Source organism: Schistocerca cancellata, chromosome 9 (genome assembly GCF_023864275.1).
Source record: "Schistocerca cancellata isolate TAMUIC-IGC-003103 chromosome 9, iqSchCanc2.1, whole genome shotgun sequence".
Lineage (NCBI taxonomy): Eukaryota > Metazoa > Arthropoda > Insecta > Orthoptera > Acrididae > Schistocerca > Schistocerca cancellata.
The window spans coordinates 160,203,707-160,218,033 of record NC_064634.1 but is presented as its reverse complement, the minus strand read 5'-3'; positions in this window follow the sequence as shown (position 1 = coordinate 160,218,033).

The window sequence follows — 14,327 nt, the reverse complement described above, 5'->3', positions numbered from 1 at the left end:
GATTACTTTAAACTAAAAAATTTTAACAACTCACACAAACACATAAACTATGCACCCCGTAGGAGGGATGGAAATGATACAAAACACTAACATTAAAAAAATTAACTTGCCACCGAAGGTGCAACTTGATTAAAAAAAAAACTCTTACGGTGGAAGGGTGGCAACTTTATATACTAAAATGACCATTTAAATAAAAACCTATGAAATGCAGTCCTACATAAAATATACAAACATGCTCTACATTACACATATACCGCCTCTCAAGATGATAGGCAAGATAAAAACATATTTCAGGAATTCGGTCGTTACACTTCAAGCAATAAATTCGGTAACATCGAATCCGACAAACATGACAGAGGCAGCTATTAACGTACGGCAGACAGACAGACACTAACTGCCTAACAAATGCGGACGAGAGACAGACGAGCAAGCTGGGGACGAGAGACTGACCAAGAAAACAAGTAGAATTTAACAAGTAAATGAAACAACTGATCACGAATCACTTAACTTCTAATAAACTCTGATTTCTGGCGAAGACCTGGCGCAGCACCCCCAACGCTCTCCCGAAACGTCCGCTGCCAGCCGCTTCAACGGACCCAGGAAGGCGCGTCGATCTCCCGTCTCACGGCGTCGCAGCCCGCCCCGGCCAGACCGATGTCGTGGGTTGGCTCCTGTTGCTCTCGTGTCGACCACGAAACCACTACCCCTCGCTATACGGTGCGGCCCACTGGACTCACGTGGCGGCCTCACATGCGCCGACGCTCAAGACGGACAAGTCATCTTGTGTCTCAGTGCGCGAACGACCACCCGATTGATCCAACCGCCATTGACCATTACCTGATCACACTCGAGCAGACTGGCGGCCTAACACATACTAGCACTCCGGACGACAGACAGACACTGACTGCCCCACAGTGACCCGGCTGACCAACTGACCAGACTCGCCGCCTAGCGAGTTTTTTTTTTTTACTTTATTGTCATTTTAATGCCTATACAATAAGCAGGCTGGCAGCAGCACACTACGCTGCTCTTCAGCCAAATGAGACAGAAGCACAAAAAACAGGAGAAAAACAGAAAAGTCACAAAATGGTGGGCGATAAAATAGGAGACACAGAGAGACAAACACGGAGCCGTTCACACTTGACGATAAACCACACTGCAAACTGTTGAGACGACGCACAGACACTGAAGAAGACGATGGCACTGGTGAACAACGGAGCGTGACGGGAAACACTGAACACGAAACACGACGGCACACACAAGACACTGATGGCGGCGATCTCCGGCGCGCGAAAGTCCACGTAGCGTGTGCGAGTCCGGGGACCTGCCAAGAGTGGAACAGGGGGGAGGTGGGGGGAGAGGGGAGAATAGGATGCCAACGGCGGGGGAGACAACCGCCTAGCGAGCTCATAGCGCCCCTTAAATGCACGTGAACAGGTTACCTTTCCCCTTTCCCACCAGAGGGAGACACCAAAGCTGCGATTGCCACAGCGGCGCCACCGCCAGAAACGGAGGGCGGCTGTTTCACACTACGCGCTGCGGCGCGCTCTTCAAAACAGCTATTTTTACTACGGCTCAGCCGACACACACGTGACTTGAGAGGGGACGACCTTGGTTGGTCGTTCGGTCGGTCGTCTCATCTGACGACGTGTACATGGTCGCCGATTGTTTCTGGGTTCCCCGTGTGTGTCTACTTGTGATTCGTCTTTGTTATTCCATAGTCACTTGTTTTAGTATTGTTCGACTTGTTTGTGCAGGGGCGGGCAGGAATCCTGCACGTGTGCGGTGCACTTGCACGCGTGCAGTTAACAGTCGTTCTGCGTGCACACAGGGGCAAGCCGGCCACCCGCTTATCTCCCCTCCACACCATACCTTCTGTCCGCTCCTTCCCCTGCAATGCGTTTTGTTTCCTAGCTTGCTTTAGTGAATGAAGGAATAAGATTAGTAGGAGTGCTTGAAAGATATCGTGGTTTGAAAGAGTACCTATTACCTACGATACGTTTCATTTAATTATCACAGGTGGAGTGGTACAAAATAAGGTTAGTAGGAGTGCTTGAAAGATGTCGTGTTTTGAAAGAGTACCTATTACCTACGATACGTTTTATTTAATTATCACAGGTGGAGTGGAACAAAATTTCTACATACAGACAAACGCAAACAATTACTTAAATTTTCATCACTGATGTTTCCTCTTAACCAACACTTACTAATTCAGCAAATGGTTTTCCAGCTCTCGCTATATTAAGCGTAATCTTATAACTTGCACGTACTGCTAGGCCATTATTGTTGTCGTCCTGAAAAATTGAAAACAGTGCTCCATAAAATGGTTAATCAGATGAGAGACTTGACGAAAGGAGGTCGCAGATCTCTCGTGACCACAGCAACTACGACAGATTCATCTAGTATCGTCAGATCGCTCTTCTTAATCTCAGTCAATTTCCCCATCCGCTCAGAATCCGACAATAAATTGTACTCGACCTTGTGAAATTTGTTATAATGGCCTTCAATACTAAACTTCCGCTGACCAGCGAGAATACTGCCACATATTAAACATTTCGAATTTTCACGTTTTTGCACAAAGAAAAAATGATTCTCCCATTACTTTTCAAAAGATAGCAAATCTCCGCTTCTCTGTTTCCTTGTTTCACTCTGCATTTTCCGGTCCTTGATATACAACGTTCACTACGTAGTGGTCGCTACGCATTGACGTCCGCAGCTTAGGCCGGTATTACACTATCAAATTTCTTTGTCAAATATCTTTGTCCAAAATCTTTGTCAAAGATATTTGATGGTGTAATAGGAACTTTGTCAAATGTCGTCCAATATTTGATCAAATCTAGGGCCTCGCTGTAGGTTTGATCAAAGAAATCGCTTGTCTTCTGTTCACTGCAATGTGACATGTTACCACATGGCGTGCTAGCATTGCTGCAGCGTTCTGTCGTCTGTAGTGTTTTTATAAACATTGCCGGTAAATACAATTGGTGTGTGCCGACAACTACAAAATTAATAGAGATGTATGAAGCTGATGAGGCGCTTTACAACGTGAGGCACCCTGAATACAAAAATAAAATAAGAAGATTGGAGACGAGACCTGACCTGACCTGACCTGATCTAACCTAACCTACCATAACATAACCCTCACCTGTAGCAAGGAATCGGAGTGTTACAGTGAGCCTGTCTTCTGAAGATGTAGCAGTTCTTAAGTGAATATTGTGCTTTGTGATATGAGGATACACTTCACTGAGCACATACGGGAATGTATGCTCATCCATTCTTAAGTAATTGATGTACCACTTGACGTCTTCCACTGTAAGCTCACGTAAGAAGTTTTGTTGAATGCTTTTATCGTGTCGTCGTAACACCCACAGCTTCACCCAGATTAGATTAGTTTTTTGTTCCATAGATCCGTGCTGAGGAGATCCTCGTGGATGTGGAACATGTCAATTTTTTTAAGCTGAAATAACAATACTAATAGTATGAATAAATACAATACATCATTTGTTTCTATTAAAAATTTCGTCAGTGGAGTAGGAGTTGGCCACTAGTAAGTCTTTCAGGCTCCTTTTAAACTGATCTTTATTTGTAACTAAATTTTTTATGTTTGCTGGCAAATTATTGAAGATGAGTGTTCCTGAGTAGTGGACCTCTTTTTGAACTAAAGTAAGTGCTTTTAAGTCCTTGTGTAGATCATTTTTGTTCCTGGTATTGTATGTATGAACTGAGTTGTTTGTTGGAAAAAGAGATATATTATTTACGACAAATTTCATTAAGGAGTAAATATACTGAGAGGCAGTAGTTAGTATACCCAGTTCTTTGAAGAGGTTTCTACAGGACGTCCGTAAATTTACTCCACAAATAATACGTATTACACGCTTTTGGACTCTGAAAACCTTTTGTTTGACTTGAAGATTTACCCCAAAATATTATACCATATGACATTATGGCATGAAAGTATGCAGGCTTTTTCATTTTTATGTTGCCTATGTCTGCTAACACTCGAATTGCAAACAGATTTGTTAAGGCGTTTCTGCAGTTCCGGGATGTGCTCCTCCCAACTGAATTTATTATCAAGTTGTAATCCCAGGACTTTTAAGACTGTCAACCTCGTATGTATGGTTCCATTTTTCCCCCCATTTCTTTTCCGCATGTGCACACAATGCAATTGGGGTACATACAACTGCTGCGGTTAATTGGAATGAAAGTAAATCTAATCTAATCTAATCTTAATAACAAGTTGTTGTCAGCCATCTTGAACTTTGACGAAAACTTTGATGACAGTGTAATACCCCTTCTAGCGCTACGTCAAAGATCTTTGTCAAATATATTTGACGGAATATTTGATCACATCTTTGATCAAATCTTTGACAAAGAAATTTGATAGTGTAATACCGGCCTTAGCCTGGTACTACACTGCCGCAACCTGCCGGTTGTCGCCACTGCCCCATTCGACGATTGCACGCGAGCGCACACGTGCAGCGCTGCGCGCTCATGAGGAGGGAGGAGGAGATTGGTGTTTAACGTCCCGTCGACAACGAGGTCATTAGAGATGGAGCGCAAGCTCGGGTAAGGGAAGGATGGGGAAGGAAATCGGCCGTGCCCTTTCAAAGGAACCATCCCGGCATTTGCCTGATGCGATTTAGGGAAATCACGGAAAACCTAAATCAGGATGGCCGGAGACGGGATTGAACCGTCGTCCTCCCGAATGCGAGTCCAGTGTGCTAACCACTGCGCCACCTCGCTCGGTGTGTACGCTCATGAGCCGCGTGCAACGTTTGCCCGCCCCTGTGTTTGTGGAAGTGTTTCATGGAACCTTGTGTAGCTTGTGTGGTCTTGACAGAGCAGTAATTTTAATGCTGTCTGCGTGCTGGATCGAATGAATCGATTGGGACGGAGCAGCAAGTAAGTCTCGGGAGCGCAAGGCCAGGCTGGTGCTGCTAGCAGTGTGCACGCGCTGTCGAATCGTGAGGCGCTAGCTGCGTTCGTTGCCCACTGAACGTGGACGCTGAAATTGAGTGATCAGTTAATCTGTTATGAAACCTCGACTATTGTGACCTTTTCGTTCATTTGCGGGTTGTTTCCCCCCTTGGCCGCTTGGGCTAGCAGCATCGTATGATGTGTTGGAGTCGACGAAATCTTGCAGCCATCTTCCTATGTTATGATTAATTATTAAATTGACTATTAATTATCAGTGAAGTGCACCAGCGGTATTTTCTGCCCTGTAGTCGTTAACGCTCTAGTTACCTGCCCTGGTCGTTAGCGCAGTTTGTAGGCAGTGTGCCTTTTCCTCGTCCTGTTGTTGCTGTCCAGCACGGCGTGTAGTTCGACAACCTCGTAAATTGTTTGGTTTATATTTTCTTGGATTGGTTATTGTTCCCCTGGCTGTGTTTAGACGCCAGTTTCTGGAGGCGTAGTGCTGTTCGTATTCTCGTCCTCGGCTGATATTCTCCACCGTTGTGGCGTTGGTCGGAAAGAAGGGAATTGGTTAAATTGTTGGTCGGTCCTTGGGCCGTCCCTAGTTTGGGTTGTCATCTGATTATTTAACTTCAACTCCTGGCTGCCTGTCTCACCTCACCTTACGTTTGAGCCACCTTCCCAGGCTGAACCTTGGAACACTTCTGACCACTACTTGTTCTGTTCATTTTAAATTGTCTTTCATTTTAGTTGAAGTATTGCGTGAGACCTTTGGCCACGTATTAATTCAGTTTTTTAAATTTTACATAAAGGCCTTCAGCAGTGTTGAACTGAAATTTTTAGCATTGATTGTTTTAGAAAAAAAAATTATTCTTAGAAATTGTTCTGTCTGAAATTGTTGGTAATCCAGGCCTTAAGCCATTAGTTGTTCCATGTGTTACGTTTAGCCTTCAGCCGAGGATTTGCGTAAACCCCTTACTAAGGCCTTCAGTCATGTGCTCTAAAGGAATTTTTTTATAAGAAGCAGCCGTTGTTTTAAATTTCTTGTGGCCTTCAGCCGTGCAATAAGTTACTCAGGCTTTGGCCGTTCTGTTGTAAGTTTAAAAAGAAATTTTATTGCTTAAAAAATTGTTTATTAAAGTGCCTTAATTATAGTTGTCCTTCAGAAGTGTAGTGTAGGCCTTCAGCCGTTAATTGTTTTCATTGCATGTTTTTTTAGAAAAAAATTGTACATTATATTTTTAATTGTTCTTGATTTCTAAGCCAGGCCTTCAGCAGTTGTTGTGTTTGCTGTGTGGTTTTGGGCCTTCAGCCCAGAAAGCATTTTAAGTTTTCTTTAACTAGGCCTTCAGCCGTATTGTTTAATTGTGATCCTTAAACCAACGTATAAATAAGTGGTTCTTAGAAAAATAAAGTTGTGTGTTTGATTGTGCAACTTACAGTAACTGTTTATGGCCCCATCTACGACCATAACCTTACCCTGTGGGCTCTCTGGTTACCTAGCAACCAGGTTTCAGATATCTCAGGTAACAGTATCTTCCATTATCAAAGTATTAATTTATAAAAAAATACTGTGTGGATATACACCAGAAGATGCAACTTAAATCGGTTGTGTGAGTTTCTAACCGACTTCAATAAATACAGCTACTGTGGACGATTGGAGTCTTCATTCAGTTTTATATATAATTCGTTTAACACTTTTATGTAAACACCTGACCTGGTCAGTCAGTTATGTATGCTTAACAATTGCCAGAGAACAGAGACAATGCTGGACGATATGAAACACATTGCATACGTAATAGAGGTGAAATGGTGTTTTTATAACTAAAACTGGTGCAGATTTCACCACATGGGAAAGCAAGATAACAGATAGATGCTTGACACAGGTCAGACTCCCAATATAAAAGTCGGTATTGGACTCTCAGTAAAGAATATTCCCCCCTCGGCGACTAATGCACAGTTTGCATCTTTTATTCATGCTGGCTACCAACGTTTTGAGGACTCCTCGGGGTTTGTTATCCTACTCCTACCAGCACGGTTCGGTGGGGGAGTGTTTGTTGAGAAACATATCTGCCAAGAGTATCCACGGCATAATCTATAGAATTTAGGCCCACGGAGTACACAGGCCGTTCTGTTCGCTTTCCAGTGTGTCCGACATCTCAGTGGGCCGTTGCATGCGGGCATTGTCGCCTATCAGCAGAAAGTCGGGACCTGCTGTGACCCTAAAGAGATGGACATGGTCCAGAATAATCTCCCACCAATACCGCTCTGATGTAACGGTACCTTGCGCAAAGATATGCAGCGATATTTGGCCATTATGCCTTAATATCTGCCAACATCACAACGCCTAGGCCATACCGATGACGTTCGTGAACAATGTGTGGTGTGTAACGTGTTACCCACTCTCCACACTAACTGGTGCCCATATTCACTTGCCCCAGTGAGGAGGGATTCTCTGGAGAACAGAACTCTGGATCACTATTGCTGATCCCAACCACCATGCTCCTTGTGTCAATGTAGTCTTTCTCGTGGTTGAAGTGGGGCGCAATTGATAGGCTGCCGAGCATACAAACCAGCCTGATTTAATCGCCGTGAAATGGTTCTGACATTTTCAATGCCTACAGTGATCTGCCTAGGAATGAAATGTCTGTTTCTTTTCTCCACTAGTGTTACGTACCGATCCTCCTGCCGTGTGATGGTCCGTCTACGCCATCGGCATGCTTTCGCGTAGCATCTCCACCTACGTCGCGAGTTGATACTTTTATACACGTCCATTTCTGTGCTCATAGTGATGGCTCTTGTGACAGGCTTCGAGGCGTCCAACTGCTCGTCCAAGATAGTGAGTCCTCAGGTGATGTCCTGCAGATATACTGCCATACCACGCGGAATGTCGCACAAATCGGTTTCACAGCTCGCTTTGTCAGACACCGTAATTAACTGTCGAATGCATACCGAGCGTCCGTATACAGGTTTCGTTACAGTTAACACGTCCAGCCCTCCTTATTTCCTTTTACGGTCCTTGGTCGGGTGTTCGGTAGCAACTGTCGGTTGTTCCGTAGCAATTGGCAGTTGTTTTTCAGCAAGTGTCCGTTGTACCTTAGCAGTTGTCAAGCAGTGTACATGGCATGACGTCTCGTTTTGTCTCGGCTCGATGGTGATGGTTGTCCCAGTCGAGATGATGTGGAACGCCGTCCGTCGACCACGACAACGCCAATGTATAACTATTATAAAAACAAACTCCTAGCGCGGTTTGGTTATTTTTCAGATACTGTCTCTTAAAACTGATATCAACGTCTCGATGGAGCAACTCGACGGAATGTGTTCGCTGCCCTTGCTTGTAATTAAAGCAATAGTGTTCGATGTCTATCGAACTTCTCCACTTATAAATATAGCGACTGCACCACTCGATAACGCGATGACTCCCTTGATCTGAAATGATAACCAAAAGTTCTTTGGGTGTTCGCGACAGACATTTCAGTTTACGCGAACTTGCTGACTGTAGTTCTTACACTCGGTTTGAGAGTGGGTATTCAAACGTTGAAAATATAATGTCTTGAATCATCAATCCATCACCTAGGCTGATGTCACATCATGATTTTGCGAGGATATTGAGTTGTTAATTATTATTCCGTCGTCAAGGCGTCGCTACGTCGCGTATTCAACAACTACACGACGTAATTCCAGATATAACATACGCTTGAGCAATGTTCAGAATGCGTCGTATTTCGGTGTAAACTTATTGTTGCCTACAATTAAATTTTCACTAAATCACTTTTCACTTTTATGTTACCTGAAGAATCAGTTAATTCCACAAATACACTTTTAATATCCATTAAATGATGTATGCGATACGAAGAATTAAAGTTGAATTAACGTTTATTGTTCTTCGTAATTATTTGTCCCTACACTAGCACACACACCGAGTTTTCACTCAGGGGACTGTGTCTGTTAACATCAGCAATTCTAACTTAGACGATAGCTTCTGACAACACGGCGCAGTTGTAAGTTCTTCCTGATTGCGCCGGCCGGGGTGACCGAGCGGTTATAGGTGCTACAGTCTGGAACCGCGCGACCGCTACGAATCCTGCCTCTGGCATGGATGTGTGTGATGTCCTTAGATTAGTTAGGTTTAAGTAGTTTTCTAAGTCCCATAGTGCTCAGAGCCTTCTGGACCATTTTTTTTCTTCCTGGTTGCGTTTATCTGTTGCCTACTCAAGTCTAATAATTGAGTTTATGTCGGTGATCAGTCTCTTTCTGTGTCCTTTGATGTTCGTGACTATTAAGTATCACGAAGGCTAAGCCCCACCATCAATCAACAATCACACGAGTTATTTTTTAGTCACATATATTAACTATCCCGTTAGCTGTCTAAACGGTAAAGATGATTTTACTTCAGTCCGATTTCTGACTAATACTTCCAACCGTAAAACTTTTAAACTTTAGATCGGTTTTAAAACAATCCTGTAGCGCTTAATATGCGTACTACTATTGCAAGAGTACAAGAGAGAAGTGAAGTTAAGACCTCCAATGCCGAGTTACATTGTAGTCGCAGCGAACTTACAACTCGATGCGGCTATTAGGATAAATGTTATCTTTGGTCAATTTATGGTCTGGGCTTTAACCTTCGTAAATAATAATTTTTTAAATTCTTTCTTTAAAGTTTCTGTTTCTTATCATATGGTTTTCTTTCATTCACTCCTTTCTTTATGATAAGCATTAGTATTAAAATAACATTCCTGTTAATTAAATTGTCAAGAGTGTAAAATTTCGTTGTCAGTAGCGGTCATCACAGTCATGATGACCGATTTTTCTATTTCTTTTTTGCAACAAAAGGGTGTTCATTATGGGTTCTATAATTGGAGTGTTATAATGGCATAATTGACACTCACTGGTATTTGCAAGTCTGGTCAGAAATATGAAACTAACAAGCATTTGGTAGCTCCTGCGCAAGTGAAACGGCGAAATTGCCAGGAAGAAACGATTCTTGCAGTGCTGACTAACAGCGTTTAGCATGCTGTCCCCTGACTAATGCCTCCCATTGCCGCAACAATTGGTACGTTTAGCTGCCGGCGTGCACGCAACGGTGTGACGTCACGTAGGGTATACATGAGCCAGCCAGCTGGTGGAGCCTGCGCGGCCGTGACCGCGTTGCGTCCACCGGGAAGCCCGCCTGGCCACACGGATCTGCGTGCAGACGGTTGCGGGAACAGACCGCGCGGCGTTTCCTGCTATCAGTAAAGATCATCACGATCAAAAATATTTCTGAGGCTATACCGGTTTCTACATGCGTCATATTCAGTAGCCCATTGACTGAGCCTTGGTCTGCTGCTGCGTCACAATTTATCGAGGGCAATCATAGATGCTAATTTCGTGACAGCAGAGATTGGCATCAGCCTCACATAAATTATAACGTTTATAATCGTGGCAACTCCTCATCGAAACGTATTTCACATTGTAAACAGCTGTCAAAGTTGAGCACTGTTCAGCAACGTTGATGCAACTGCTAATCTGGTGCATTACAGTTAGAGACATCACTACATAATAAAATAAATCGAACTTAGCTCGATCAAGGAGTGATGTTCGGTTCTGGAAACTCAGTGCACCGCTAAAGGCGAAAATAAAAGTCTCGGCGACCATATCTACATACACTCCTGGAAATGGAAAAAAGAACACATTGACACCGGTGTGTCAGACCCACCATACTTGCTCCGAACACTGCGAGAGGGCTGTACAAGCAATGATCACACGTACGGCACAGCGGACACACCAGGAACCGCGGTGTTGGCCGTCGAATGGCGCTAGCTGCGCAGCATTTGTGCACCGCCGCCGTCAGTGTCAGCCAGTTTGCCGTGGCATACGGAGCTCCATCGCAGTCTTTAACACTGGTAGCATGCCGCGACAGCGTGGACGTGAACCGTATGTGCAGTTGACGGTCTTTGAGCGAGGGCGTATAGTGGGCATGCGGGAGGCCGGGTGGACGTACCGCCGAATTGCTCAACACGTGGGGCGTGAGGTCTCCACAGTACATCGATGTTGTCGCCAGTGGTCGGCGGAAGGTGCACGTGCCCGTCGACCTGGGACCGGACCGCAGCGACGCACGGATGCACGCCAAGACCGTAGGATCCTACGCAGTGCCGTAGGGGACCGCACCGCCACTTCCCAGCAAATTAGGGACACTGTTGCTCCTGGGGTATCGGCGAGGACCATTCGCAACCGTCTCCATGAAGCTGGGCTACGGTCCCGCACACCGTTAGGCCGTCTTCCGCTCACGCCCCAACATCGTGCAGCCCGCCTCCAGTGGTGTCGCGACAGGCGTGAATGGAGGGACGAATGGAGACGTGTCGTCTTCAGCGATGAGAGTCGCTTCTGCCTTGGTGCCAATGATGGTCGTATGCGTGTTTGGCGCCGTGCAGGTGAGCGCCACAATCAGGACTGCATACGACCGAGGCACACAGGGCCAACACCCGGCATCATGGTGTGGGGAGCGATCTCCTACACTGGCCGTACACCACTGGTGATCGTCGAGGGGACACTGAATAGTGCACGGTACATCCAAACCGTCATCGAACCCATCGTTCTACCATTCCTAGACCGGCAAGGGAACTTGCTGTTCCAACAGGACAATGCACGTCCGCATGTATCCCGTGCCACCCAACGTGCTCTAGAAGGTGTAAGTCAACTACCCTGGCCAGCAAGATCTCCGGATCTGTCCCCCATCGAGCATGTTTGGGACTGGATGAAGCGTCGTCTCACGCGGTCTGCACGTCCAGCACGAACGCTGGTCCAACTGAGGCGCCAGGTGGAAATGGCATGGCAAGCCGTTCCACAGGACTACATCCAGCATCTCTACGATCGTCTCCATGGGAGAATAGCAGCCTGCATTGCTGCGAAAGGCGGATATACACTGTACTAGTGCCGACATTGTGCATGCTCTGTTGCCTGTGTCTATGTGCCTGTGGTTCTGTCAGTGTGATCATGTGATGTATCTGACCCCAGGAATGTGTCAATAAAGTTTCCCCTTCCTGGGACAATGAATTCACGGTGTTCTTATTTCAATTTCCAGGAGTGCATTTCTGCTGAGTACTACACTGAGGCTCCAAAGAAACTGGTATAGGCTTGCGTATTCAAACACAAACAGGCAGAATACGGCGCACAATAAGTCTCTGGCGCTGTTGTTACGTCCGTTACTGCTGCTACAATGGCAGGTTATCAATATCTAAGAGAATTTGAACGTGGTGTTATAGTCAGCGCACGAGCGATGGGACACAGCATCTCCGAGGCAGCGATGAAGTGGGGAGTTTTTCGTGTGCCCATTTCACGAGTGTACCGAGAATATCAGGAATCCGGTAAAACATCAAATCTCTGACATCACTGCAGCCGGAAAAAGATGCTGCGGGGACGGGACCAACGACTACTGAAGAGAATCGTTCAACGTGACAAATTGCTGCAGATTTCAACACTGGACCATCAACAAGTGACGGATTGCGAACCATTCGAGGTAACATCATCGATATGGGCTTTCGGAGCAGAAGGCCCTCTCGTATACCCTAGATGATTGCGTGACACAAAGCTTTTTGCCTTGCCTGGTCCTGTCAACACCGACACTGGACTGTTGATGACTGGAAACATGCTGCCTGGTCGGACGAGTCTCGTTTCAAATTGTATCGAGTGGTTGGACGTGTACGGGTATGGAGACAACTTTATGAACTCATGGACTGTGCGTGTCAGCAGGGGACTGTTCAAGCTGGTGGAGGCTCTGTAATGTTATGGAGCGTGTGCAGTTGGAATGATATGGCACACCTGATACATCTAGATACGACTCTGACGGCTGACACATACCCAAGCATCCTGTCTGATCACCTGCATCCATTCATGTCCATTGTGCATTCCGACGGGCTTGGGAAAATCGAACAGGACATTGCGACACCCCACACGTCCAGAATTGCTACAGACTGTCTCCAGGAACGCTCTTCTGATTTTAAAGACTTCCGCTGGTCACCAAACCCCCCCATACATGAACATTATTCAGCGTGACTGGGATGCCCTACAACGTTCTGTTCAGGAGAGATCTCCACCCCCTCCTATTCTTGCGGTTTTTTGGACAGCCCTGCAGGATCCATTGTGCCAATCCACTCGACCACTACTTCAGACATTAGTCGAGTCCATATCACATCGTGTTGCGGCACTTTCGAATGCTTGTGGAGGCCCAACACGAAATTATGAAGGTGTGCCAATTTCTTTTTCTCTCCAGTGTGTAACACCACAGTTTAGATATTACCTACCTTTTGTTGATTCATTTAGCTTTCTATTTTGTTGAACACCCCATCGTTGAACTTCTGTAATTAGTGTGTGAAATCTTACGGGACTTAACTGCTAAGGTCATCAGTCCCTAAGCTTACACACTACTTAACCTAAATTATCCTAAGGACAAACACACACACCCATGCAGCCGGCCGGTGTGGCCGTGCGGTCTAGGCGCTTCAGTCTGGAACCGCGCGACCGCTCCGGTCGCAGGTTCGAATCCTGCCTCGGGCATGGATGTGTGTGACGTCCTTAGGTTAGTTAGGTTTAAGTAGTTCTAAGTTCTAGGGGACTGATGACCACAGATGTTAAGTCCCATAGTGCTCAGAGCCATTTGAACCATTTGAACCACACACATGCCCGAGGGAGGACTCGAACCTCCGCCGGGACCTGCCGCACAGTCCATGATTGCAGCGCCCTAGACCGCTCGGCTAATCCCGCGCGGCTCTGTATTTAGTGTATGATTAACTTGATACTGTAATAAGTATAATCTCTGTAATGATCTTTTGTCTTCCTCATGTAATCTCTTTGGTTATCTTTAGAACTGAATAATTTTGTTTAAATAATTTTTGTAGAGATACCAATATGTGCAAATGTTCTGTTTTAATTAAAATGTTTGGCTGTTGTTGGGTAATTGCTGATCCTCACTTAGGGTTCATAGTTATTTTGTATGCAAAAGTTGTTGTGGTTCCCCTCGGAAACGGAAGCATGCAGCGCGCGCAAATTGTGGTTGGCCTAGGTAGAAAAGGTGGAACCAAGAGTCAGTCGAGGACGAGATACCAAACTGTCAACTGCACATGTAAAAGTTGTATATTGTGCTGGTCCCGAGAGAGGCTTTTCCTGACGCTTTACAATGCCTCGGATGGATGGATAAAGAGCTGAAACTATTCAGAAATTGGCATCTATCATCGACACCAAGAAACTACAGAGTCCAGCTATTCTACTTGCGAATCCACCTACCTACATGAAATCGCCACCACATTGCGCAATCACTGTAATGGAACACTATAGTAATGTACAGTGAAGAATCAGCTTATTGGATGTGTTAGTGTGCTCAAATATAAGGTAAGTTATAACTGAATTTATGTACCTGCCTCAATTTTTTTCCTTATCAT